This window comes from Macaca mulatta, chromosome 1 (assembly GCF_049350105.2).
Source record: "Macaca mulatta isolate MMU2019108-1 chromosome 1, T2T-MMU8v2.0, whole genome shotgun sequence".
Taxonomy (NCBI): Eukaryota; Metazoa; Chordata; class Mammalia; order Primates; family Cercopithecidae; genus Macaca; species Macaca mulatta.
In genome coordinates, this window is record NC_133406.1 from 79,652,962 (window position 1) to 79,665,272 (window position 12,311).

Genomic DNA, 12,311 nt, shown 5'->3' on the forward strand with positions numbered 1-12,311 from the left:
AACCCTGTCTCTACTAAAAATACCAAAATTAGCTGGGTGTGGTGATGCACGCCTGTAGTCCCAGCTACTCAAGAGGCTGAGACAGGAGAATCGCTTGAACCTGGAAGGTAGAGGTTGCAGTGAGCTGAGATCGCGCCACTGCACTTCAGCCTGGTGACAGAACAAGACTTTGTCTCAAAATAATAATAATAATAAAAATAATGTGTATTCTGAAGTTATTTGCTGTAGTTTCTACAGATGTCAATTAGGTCAAGTTGATTGACGGTGTCTTTACATCTTCTATATCTTCACTGAATGTTATATATATGTTCTAGCAGTTACTGAGAGTGGTTAGTTTTATGTGTCAACTTGCATAGCCTTTAGTATCCAGTTTTTTGTTTGTTTGTTTGTTTTAATTTTAGATTCAGGGGGCACATGTTCAGATTTCTTACATGGGTATATTGTGTGATTCTGAAGTTTGGGCTTCTAATGATTCTGTCACCAAATGGTGAACATAGTACCCAATAGACAGGTTTTCAACCCTTGCCCCCTTTCTTCCCTCTTCACTTTTGGCATCCCCAGTGTCTGTTGTTCGCATCTTTATGTCCATGTGTACCCACTGTTTAGCTCCCACTTGTAACTGGGAACACATGGTATTTGGTATTTGGTTTTCTATTTCTGCATTAATTCACTTTGCATCTATGTTGCTCCAGAAAATAGGATTTTATTATTTGTTATGGCTGCATAGTATTCCAAGGTGCATATGTACCACATTTTCCTTATTCAATCCACTTTTCATGGGCATCTAGATTGATTCCATGTCTTTGCTCTTGGAAATAGAGCTGTGATAGATACACAAGTACAGCTGACTTTCTGGTAGAATTATTTATTTTCCTTTGGGCATTTACCTAGTAATGGGATTGCTGGGTTGAATGGTAGTTCTGTTTTCAGTTCTTTGAGAAATGTTCAAACTGCTTTCCACACTGGCTGAACTAATTCCCATTCCCACCAATAGTGTATAAGCATTCCCTTTTCTCTGCAATCTCTCTAACATCTGATGTATTCAAATACTTAAACAAACACTAATCTAGGTGTTACTGTGAAGGTATTTATTTTGTAAAAGTGGTTAACATCAACAATCAGTTGACCATTAGTGAAAGAAATTCACCTTAATTACGTGGGTGGGCCTCATTCAATCAGTTTAAAGACCAAAGAGAAAGACTGCAACATCAATTCATGTCTGAGTTTTCCTTTTGTTACTTCCTTTCATGCTGGCCTGCCCTAAAGATTTCAGACTTGACAGTCCCACAATAGCATGAGCCAATTTTTTGAAATAACTCTCCCTCTATGTGTATATCTGGATCTATTATGGTTTTATATATATATATATATCCTAGAGATTACATATATGATATGTAGTTATCTATAAATATATGTATATATAACATACTTAATATGTAATCTGTAGATTATATATAAAATATATATTCTGTTTCTTTGGAGATTCCTGACAGACATGGGGTGTTAAAATCTCCTTTATGATGGATTTGTCTATTTTCTTCAGTTCTGTCAGTTTCTGCTTCACATATCTTTAAACTCTGTTATTAATTACATTCACATTTAGATTGTTTTATCTTTCTAATGATTTTCCCTTTTATTATTATGCAATATTTCTCTTTGTTGCTAATACTTAAGTCTACTTTGTCTGATTAATATAAATACACAATTTTTAAAATGCATATTGTTCACACTGTATACTTCTTTCTGTCTTTTACTTTCTATTAATATTGTGCCCCTTTTAGACAGCATAATTGGGTATTGCTTTATTTATTCAGTCTGATAATTACTTCCTTTTAATTGTAGTGTTCAGTTCATTTACATATAATGATATTATTGATGTCATTGAATTTTACCTACCCTCTTGCTGTCTTACATTTGTCCCTCATGTTTTTGTTCCTCTGTTGCTCTTTTTTAAAACCTATTTTGAGTTAATTGAATAATACTAGTATTGTATTTTAATGCTTATATTGTATTCTTAGTTACATCTCTCAGCTTTTGTTCACTGAAAAGGTATTTATTTTATCTTCATTGTAGAAGGACATTTTTCCTTGGGATGTAGAAAGCTTGGTTGGCAGGTTTTTTTGTCCCTTTTATCACTTTAAAGGCATTGCTTCAGTGTCTTCTGGCCTCCATTGTTTTCAGTGAGAAGTAGTCAAAATTTCTTGTCATTTCCTCCTGTATATATCCTTTTAAAAAAGATAGATAAATAATTGATAGAGTATTCTTTAGAACAGTTTTAGATTTACAGAAAATTGAATAGGTAGCACAGAGAGCTTCCATATTCCCCACCTCACCCCCACTAAGTTTCCCCTAAACATCTTGCATTGGTGTGATACATTTATTAGAATTGATGAATCAATATTGATACATTATTACCAGCTAAGTCCATAATGTACATTAAGTTTCATTCTTTGTGTTGTTCAGTTCTATAAATACACTATCATGTCATTTATCCACCATTATAGTATCATAGAGAATCGTTTTACTGCCCTTAAAACCCCTGTGTTTTGCCTATTTATTTCTCTCCTTCTCCCCTCAAACCCCTGGCAACCACTGATCGTTTTACTGTCTCTGTAGTTTTGTCTTTTCCAGAATGTCATATAGTTTAAGTCATATAACTTGTACCCTTTTCACAATGGCTACTTTCTCAAAGCAATATGCATTTAAGATTCCTCCATGTGTTTTATGGCTTGATAGCTATTTATTTTATTTTATGTTATTCCCCTCTTCTTTTTAAAGATTTTTCTGTTTAGTTCTGGCTTGCAACAGTTTGACCATGATGTGGCTGGTGTGGTTTTCATTCTATTAATTTTGCTTAAGATTTCCCAAAATTCTTAGATTTGTAAGTGATGTTTTCCTTCAAATTTGGAAAAATGTCAGCCACTATTTCTTTGTGTTTTTTTTGTTTTGGTTTGGTTTGATTTTGGTTTTTTCAGACAGTCTCATTCTGACACTCAGGTTGGAGGGCAGTGATGTAATCTCAGCTCACTGCAACTTCTGTCTCCTGGGCTCAAGCGATTCTCATGTCTCAGCCCTCTGAGTGATTGGGATTACAGGTGTGTGCCACCATGCTCAGCTAATTTATGTATTTTTTATGGAGATAGGGTTTCACCACGTTGCCCAGGCTGGTCTTGAACTCCTGGACTCAAGCCATTCTCCCACTTCAGCTTCTCAGTGTTTGGACTACAGGCATGAGCCATGATACCTGGCCCACCATGCTTTCTGAACACATTTTTTTTTTTCTTCTCCATTCTCACACTCCTTTCCTGAAAATCCAATTAAATGCATGTAATTACTCTACGGGTTTCTGAGACTCCCTATTTATTTTTCTTTCACCTTTTTCCCCTTTGTTCTGTTAATTGGATAATTTGTATCTATATTTCTTTAAGCCCCTTTAAATCTCATTAAGTCCTTTTATTCTTCTATCTCAAATTTTCTGTTAAGACCTCCTGGTAAATTTTTCACTTTAATTATTTTACCTTTTAGTTCTAAAATGGCCATTTGGTTCTATTTTACAGTTTTGTTTCCTCTGCTAATATTTTCTATGTTAAAATATGTTGACCATTAAAATATGTTCATTAAGATCTTGTTTTCTTTAATTCTTGGATATATTTTAGGTAGATGCCTTAAAGTATTCGTCAGTGCAATTCAACATCTGGGCCACCTTGAGGTCAAATTCTATTGACTTCTTTTTCTTGACCATAAATTATATTTTCATGTGTGTGTTTGTGTGTGTGTGTGATTAGTATTTTCTATTGTATACTGTACACTGTAAATTATACATTGTAGAGACATTGGACTTTGTTATCAGTCTCTTAAGTGCATTGGGCTATATTCTAGTAGACAGTTCAATTACTGGCCAATCACTTTGAACTTGTTTAGACTTTATGTTAGGTTTAGTCAGGGAAGATTTGCAAAAAGCCCAAGATGTTGCCCAAGCCTTTTTATTTTGGTGAGTTTCAAATTCCTAACTCTGTTTTCCATGCAGATCTTGTCAAAGCTTGGTATGAGGGTTTGATAAGGTGATTATAGAATAGATCTTACTCTAGGGCATGCCTCTTACCTCTAGTATATGACTTTCCTCAGATATCAGGATTTGGGAGCACTAACAAGACCCTACACTGGTTCTCCAACATCCCCAGAACTGCTAGACCTCAAGTATCTCTGTTCCACTTGTAACCCCATAGCAGCTGCTACTTAATAAGACTCCTTTTGTCTCTCTCTGCACACACAGACCATGTCCCATTCAAGAACTCTTGGAGAATCCCTAAATAGATTTGTGGCCCTCTCTTCACATCTCCCTTCTTTCCTGTGTCCTACCCCACAGATTCCAGCCCCTTTAACAGCCTCGATGCTAATCCTTGGCTAAGGGACACCCCTGTGCTCTGCTTTTGCTCCATCAATTCTCTCTGCTATAATGTGGATACATTTTCCATGAGAAGAGAGCTGGAGCAAATGTGAGTTTCATCTTGTGTGTTTTCCTTCTCTCAAGGATCATAGTCAGGTGCAATCTGTTGTTCAATAACTAAAAAAGTGTCTCATGTATGTTGTAGCAGTTTTACATTTGTTTATGGCAGGAAGGCTAGTCCAGTAATAGTTGCTTCATCATGGCCAGAGATAGACATCTTGATGAAGCAAGGATTTAAATCCTGTCCATCTGAAACCAGAATTAGTCATCTTACTCACTATGCTATCAGGCCTCTCAGTATAAAGAAAACAAAGTTGCAACCATAAATAAATTAGAAGCAAGGCAAAGTGCGTGGTTAAATCTAGATTGGGGCTGCTGACCAAGGTATATCAATTTTCAGATTGGATGGGATGGATAGAAGCTGTTCATGTGAATAGCAGTAATAATAACACCATTCTAACCTTATGAAACTTTCAATATCTTCAAAGAACTGTTGTGCTCATTATTTTACTCTCACAAAAAACAAATCTTTTTATACCCAGTGGATGAGATGCTATCATTCCAGTATGACAAATAAAGAATGCAGAGACCACAAATAGTGAATTTGCTTGACAAAAGTCACACAGCTAGTTAGAAAGGGAGCGGGCCCAGAACCTAGGCCCTCTCACTGCTGAACCTTTGTTATCTGCCTTCTCCCAATACAACTAAAGACATCCTCAAAGAAAATAAGGGGTTGGGGGAGTAGTTGCAGCTTTATGGCAAGAAAGAGGACTTTGGTCACGACTACACAGTGAAAACTTAGCCTTTGCCTATTCTATCTGTTCCGTGGATATTTGGCCAGAGACACAAAGGGAGAAGTGGCCGGACACAGTGGTCTGCTTCTTCAGAGGGAGGATCTGGGTTCCCCCAGGGCATCTACCATAAAAGATGGCAAAGACATCTTTCTGGACCTTTATACCAGCCCATTCTTCATTCCCTGCTCTTACTTATCCAGAGAGAAAACTGTTCAATGTAAAATAATTATGTAATAAATAACTGCAAGTCACTTTGCAAATATCAAACACTAAAGAAGTAATTATTAATATCTCATTCTCCAGAGTTTGGATTTGTGCCCTGCATCCATCAAGTGAGCCTTGGAAAGAACTTACCTAGTATATGTGTGTGTGTGTGTGTGTGCATATATATGTGCATATATATATATGCACACACACACATATGCATGTATATTGTATAATGCATGTTATCTTACCTTCTGGAGGTAAGAATTTCTGTTGCAAGTTTGGGATGGAATCAATTATGGTTGAGTTTAAAAAAAAATCCTCTTCAACAGTAGTTCTGATAGAAACTACTTTCTGATAGAAATCTTCACTAGCCTTTATCAGTAAAGATCCTGCTGGCTCAGTTATTATTTTATCAATCATATTTAAAAGTAATATTCTTCCTATAAGAGTTTGTTCCATGTTTGGCTTATCACTTAGATGGATATAACAGGAATTAGGAAATCTGCAGTTGATTAGCTTGTGAAGCTCCAAAGCTGGAGCTGATAAGTGGCTCCTGCTCTCCTTAGGAAGGGTTGGGAGGCCTGTAGGTGGTTCAGGCTCCCAAGCCTAGTGGGAATGACAAGAAAGGGGTGGTGGCTAATTCAGCAGATTTATTGTAGTGTTTCCCTTCTTCTAAGTTCCCAGCTTGTGGAAAATAAGGGCTTAGACTCAAAAACCTAGGGAAGAAAAAGACTGAACTATAAGCTTTTTTCTTCATATGGGAGACAGATACAGGGCACCAATATAAAGCATACCTGCTTATAGGGCAGGCATTTCTATAACGGAATTTCAAAATGTAGTCAGTGACTTTATTTTACAGCTGAAGACACTGAGTCCCAGAGAATCACTGAGGACTTGGACCGAAGTTTCCTTCTGATCACAATCACAATGTATTCTCTTTAGGAAGACCCCACATCTACTTAGTTCATCAAGCAGGGCCCTGAAATAGCACTGGAGCCATGGCTAGTCGACAGGTGGGGTTTGCCAGACCTGAGGGCAGGAGAAGGACAGCCGAGGCCTGAAGCACATGGGCTAGGAAAAATAGTCATTACCTCTTACATCTGTAGAGTGCTGGGCAGTTCATGAAACTTTCTCCATACATTCGCTCATTTCCTGCTCGTGTCATCCCTTTGAAGAAATTAGTATAATCATCTTTATATTGCAGTTGAAAAAATAAGCCCCAGCATGTTTAAAAAGCACGGATCATCGTCTATCTAAACTTGGGCACAGCAGGAATTTGAATCTGAACCTGATTTTTTTGTACCATATCCAGAATTCTTCTGAGGTTCTGAACTCAGTTGTTTTGTGTTCAAAGCCTGTAGGCCCTGTTACTGCAGGTACAAGCCTGAGAACAATGAAGGGGCGCTTTCCCAAACTGCTGTGTGAGCTTAACACTATCTCTGCCATTTCCTTGTACTCCTTTAGCAAATCCTGTGTAAATAGAAGTTTTATTTGAACAAAGGAGAGTGTCCAGGATTCTTCAGCTTTGCCACAACATCAGCAAAATCTGTGGAGATAAAATTTAAGCCAATCAAACAGCAAGAACAAGCCAAAAGTTCTCTCCTTCTCCCTTTTATTTCTTGCTTTTCTTGGTGAGCTTGTTTCTTTCCCTGACTAGGAATAAAGGCCTCTCTTTGGGCACAGACAGCATCTTATTCATCTTTATATATCTCTTCCTGAGATAGAGGCATCGTGTACTTTATGTTACAGACACACACCACATGCTTATTAAACAAAAATTAAGTTGTATACATAAATCTTATCACAATCCACAGATGTTATACAACTAAGTTAAGTTCACCATACAGGCTGGGCATGGTGGCTCACACCTGTAATCCCAGAACTTTGGGAGGCCGAGGTGGGAAGATTGCTTGAGGTCAGGAGTTCAAGACCAGCCTGGGCAACATAGTGAGACCCCCCCATCTCTACAATAAAATAAAACAAAACAAAATAAAATAAAAGTTTCACCATCTCTTGGCTTTTATCTCCTTTTAAGGAGGCCCTCTGAACCTCCTGCCTACTCCTCAAAATGACAACATGTTTGGTGTTTGGAACACAGAAATTAATCTTACGCTTTTAAAATATACAGTTATGATTAAGGAAGCTCAGACTTAGCACAACTGAGGGTTTTCCCTATGATGCAAACCAAATGGCCAATTCAGTTAGTTCAAAGAAAAAATACTCCACCAAGTTGTTAGGTGCTTTCCATAAAGATTAGTGTGTACCAAAGGATTTCACCAAGTTGGTAACCGTGTGTAACAATCTTCCATTATAAATGCACCTAATAATTGGATAGAGAGTGGGAAAAAAGACATTTGACTGACTATGTTTTGAAAATCCTGATATTTGATTGAATTGTATAGGTGGCATTGAGGAGTCAAGGGCTGCATCTTCTGGGTCTGTGGTCGACACCTCGGCTTCGCAAAATGAAGACAGTAGCAACACTGACATTGCTTGGGAGCTTCTTAGAATACAGAATCTCAGTCTGTGTCTCAGACCCAAAGGATCAGAATCTGCATTTTAGCAAGATCTCCAGGACATCAGAATGTACACTGACATTTGAGAAGTACAGAACTTAACCTCTAGTGCTTTGTATTTGGGAATATGGAGGCACCTGATTTCACGCCACACATTTGAGCAGGCAGAGTTGGAGAAATGTCTCCCCGTAAAACAAAGTTAGAGGAGACAGTAGTGGGCACTGCTCAGCTTTGGAGCCCTGGGGAAAGCCATGGCCAAAGAAGATTATGAAAGCCACAGCCCAGAGTCAGCCTTAAAAAAAAAAAAAAAAAGCTTTATTTAGATATAGTTTACATATGATATGATTCACTCTTTTAAATTATACAATCCAGTGAGATTTTGTATATTCACAGAGTTGTGCCACCATCACCACAATCAATTTTAAAACATTATTATCATCCCTAAAAGAAATCTGTACCCATTAGCTGTCAGTTTCCAATACCCTCATCCACCCCCCAGCCCTGGGCAACCACTAATCTACTTTGCACCTATATACATTTGCCTAATCTGGTTTTTCATCTGAATGGAATAATACATAATGTGGGCTTTTGTGGCTGGTTTCTTTCACTTAACATAATGTTTTCAGGGTTTAGCCATGCTGCAGCATGTGTCAGCTCTTCACACCTTTTGACAGCCCAATAATATTCCATTGCACAGATTATACATTTTGCTTATCCACTCATCTATTGATGGATATTTGGATTGTTTCCAGTTTTTAACTATCATGAATAAAGATGCTATGCACACTGGTTTACAAATTTTAGGTGTGAACATAAATTTTTACTAGAGACAGGAGTTTTTTTTTTTAAGTGAAAGCAAGTTTATCAAGAAAGCAAAGCAATAAACAATGGCTACTCCATAGGCAGGGCAGTCCCTAGGGCTGCTGGTTGCCCATTTTTATGGTTATTTCTTGATTATAGGCTAAACAGGGAATGGATTATTCACGAGTCTTCCATGAAAGAGGTGGACAATTCCCAGGACTGAGGGTTCCTCCCCATTTTAGATCATACAGGGTAACTTCCTGATGTTGCCAAGGTATCTGTAAATTGTCATGGCGCTAATGGGAGTGTAGTAGTGAGAATGACCTGAAACAATTTTGACCCTTAAACAAAGTGGGTGATATGGCTGTCAGCAAGAGAAAGGCAAGTAGGCAGGACTCCTGGGAAGAACAGCAACCTGCTCAGGAAGAAACCCTTCCACCTCAGCTCTTCCACTACCTGTGCAACCACCAGCAAATCACCAGATATCTCAGATCCATGTCTGCAAAATGGACATAAATCTTAGCCACATTGACCTCACACTTTCTTTTTGTGTATTTCAAATGGGATAATTAGCATAAAGCTGCTTTTAAAGGAAAAATACTACACAAAGACCCAACAGGATAGTTGTTCTTATCACATCACTGTCATTTTGGCAATTCTTGAAATGGCCAGTAGCTAGTGTTAATGACCTTTTCACTCAGAACCGGGGAAGGAGAATCACGGCCAGACCTTTCTCTCTGGTGCCTGAAAAGATTTTCAGTACAGTAGAGATGTGATCTCATTGTGACTCTCAGAAGCTGTGCTTAGGCTTTCAGTCAATAGGCAACCTCTTTGGGGATAAAAGAACCATCTTATTCATGGCCGGGCACAGTGGCTGAAGCCTATAGTCCCAGCACTTCGGGCGGCCGAGACGGGCAGATCATGAGGTCAGGAGATCGAGACCATCCTGGCTAACATGGTGAAACCCGTCTCTGTTTAAAAAAAAAAACAAAAAACTAGCCGAGTGAGGTAGCGGGCGCCCGTAGTCCCAGTTACTCGGGAGGCTGAGGCAGGAGAATGGTGTGAACCCAGGAGGCAGAGCTTGCAGTGAGCTGAGATCTGGCCACTGCACTCCAGCCTGGGCGACAGAGCCAGACTCTGTCTCAAAAAAAAAAAAAAAAAAAAAAAAAAAAAAAAGAACCATCTTATTCATCTTATTCACAATGGCTTACTATAGAAAAAATTAGAATAAAAGAATTACTTAATTCATTGATTCCTTCACTATTTTTTAGCATTTATGATATGCCCAGCAGTGATTTGTGTGCTTATAGAGGGTGGTGGAATGAAGGGGGAGTAATATAAGAAAGTACTTGAAATTTGATGCTGCTTTTAGGGGAAGCCAATGTGGCCACTTCTGCTTTCTTATTGACTATTGGAAATGTAACACAGTACTAGTAATTGTACTCTGGAATAGCCCAGTGGAAGCCCTGTCAGAAAAAAGCAGTCCAAGGAAAACTATAATGCTCTGAAGGAGAAGGGAAAAATGACAGAGGAAAAGAAGAGAAAAGATGGAAAGAGAGAGACAAGAGAAAACAAGAAATTAGAACCTCTTCCACCTTTAAGGAAGTGATGAGCCCACATATAGCCCGGGTGATTTTGAGCTAAATATGAAGCTTGTGAATTCCCCCAATGCCCGATTTGGCCCCTAGAGGTAGAGAGGAGTTCAGAGGCCACAAACCCAGAGACTCTAAGTTCGTAGAAGGGAGGAGAGAATGGTAGGTGTGTGGGAGGAGGGAATTTACCCGCTTCCTGTTTCGGCCCCTTTTGCTAAAGTGAAATGCTGTGGTTTTGCTGGTTACACTTGTTAATACAACTCCCTCCCCTTGCAGGATATATGTGTGGTAATGGCACCATCTGGGTTAGGGAAATAGATACTCCAAGGTATAACACACTAAACACAGCAGGATGTTCATAAAATTCTTAATCTGGGCCCTTTGGACCACCAAGAGTAGGCATAGAGGTTATACAAGCAAATTACTAAGTCAGGCTGAAACCAGACATATAAGCATTTTCATAAATACTTAAAAATTTACCTATACCACAAGAGGCCAACTCTCCGACCACTCTCTGAGAAATGCTAGACCACCCTGAGAGTCTGGTACCTTAAGCAAACATTGTCTCTTCATGTTGTGTGGTCATCACCACCAGGACATCCACCCCTCTCCTGCCCTGAACATCTAGAGCAATTTGGCTGGGCAAAGTGTTCTTTCCAGAACATTTGATTGCTATACTTACATAAGGAGAAAACTCCATTTTCATTTGAAGACTTCAGACCTCCTTCCCAAAGTGATACTGCAGTGAGGAGAAAATGCAAACTGAGGAGCCGCCAAAGCTTCCATCCAAACCCCAGTTCCAGCAGCTGAAACAGTGGGGTCTTAGACAAATGACTTTGCCTCCTCATCTGTACCACAATGATAAGAAAGTTCATCCGACAGAAGTATTTCAAAAGAGCATCTGCTTTCACATCTGGCACATTGTAGACATTCCAAGAAGGCTAGTAGCTCTTACCCAGGCCCTTTTGAGGTGATTTTCTCTTACAACCAAGCCAGAAGGAAGTCATAAAGCTCACAGACCTTGCATAGAGAGGAAGCATCAGAGAGTTCTCACTCTCGGCCCTCACTGCTCAGTGCAGGAGCCGCCCCAGCTGACAGGACTCACTTCCTCTGTCTACACTCCCAAACTTTCTTTGCTCAGCAGTGTGTGCAGGTCTGTCTACACTGAGCTCTAACCAGAGTGTCTGGTTGGGGTCATGACCTGGCTCATTCAGCAGCATGGGCTGGAAAGGACTTTGGCTAGTAGGACACCTGGTATCCAACAAATTCCCCACCCTGTATTTGTGACTGCTAAAAAGCCAAGTACGGATGATAAGCAATTCATTTTGATGGTAAAGAGTGGCCCATTCAGGGGATAAAAAGGGCAGCCCCCTAAAGAGACCCTGAGTGCTCCATGCCAGGAGCAGAGTGAGCTTGTGTGTGGGATGTGTGCTAAGGATGTGTATAGCATGGTGAGTTACATTTTTTAAAAATCACAAAATATGTACAGGTCTAGGGCTGAAAGTCCTTATAGCTGCCTCACAAGAATTAAGGTCCTTTCCTGTTGTTTGCAATCTCAGATTGGTTCGTCTTCCCAGGGGCATGTGGCACACCGCATTTTGGTGATGGGGACTGCTTTGCTGATGTCAGGGTCAAGGGGTGCATGGACCATGGGCAGAGTCCTGGGCTTAGCCAAATGGTTGTGGGTAGGTCTTGCCTCTTGTAGCCTCAGTTTTCTCTTTTGTCTTGTGAAGTTATTATGAAAACTCATCTCTAGCCTTGGCTTATGGAGACAATGTTCTTGATAGGACTTTGGAAATTTGGGATTTTGATAGAAGTGTAAGGGAGCAATTTTTGAGATTGGTTCTACGTACTAAGGGGGAGAGGGCAAACAAAGGCAAACTGGGGTGCTGGTTATGAGCTTGCTTGCACACTCGCAGTGTTTTCTTCTCTGGTCTGGGGCGTGGTGTCTGTT

The 12,311-nt window shown here is 39.5% G+C and overlaps 1 long non-coding RNA gene across 1 annotated transcript; it reads right to left on the minus strand.

Annotated features, from left to right (window-relative positions):
• Positions 1 to 561: 561 nt before the first annotated feature.
• On the minus strand, positions 562 to 11,385 carry LOC144337645 (uncharacterized). The gene is made up of 3 exons (XR_013411055.1): positions 11,040 to 11,385; positions 6,540 to 6,615; positions 562 to 2,225 (listed from the first exon to the last, which is right to left on the minus strand). It is a non-coding gene; the product is annotated as an uncharacterized LOC144337645 (long non-coding RNA).
• Between the last annotated feature and the right edge of the window lie 926 nt (positions 11,386 to 12,311).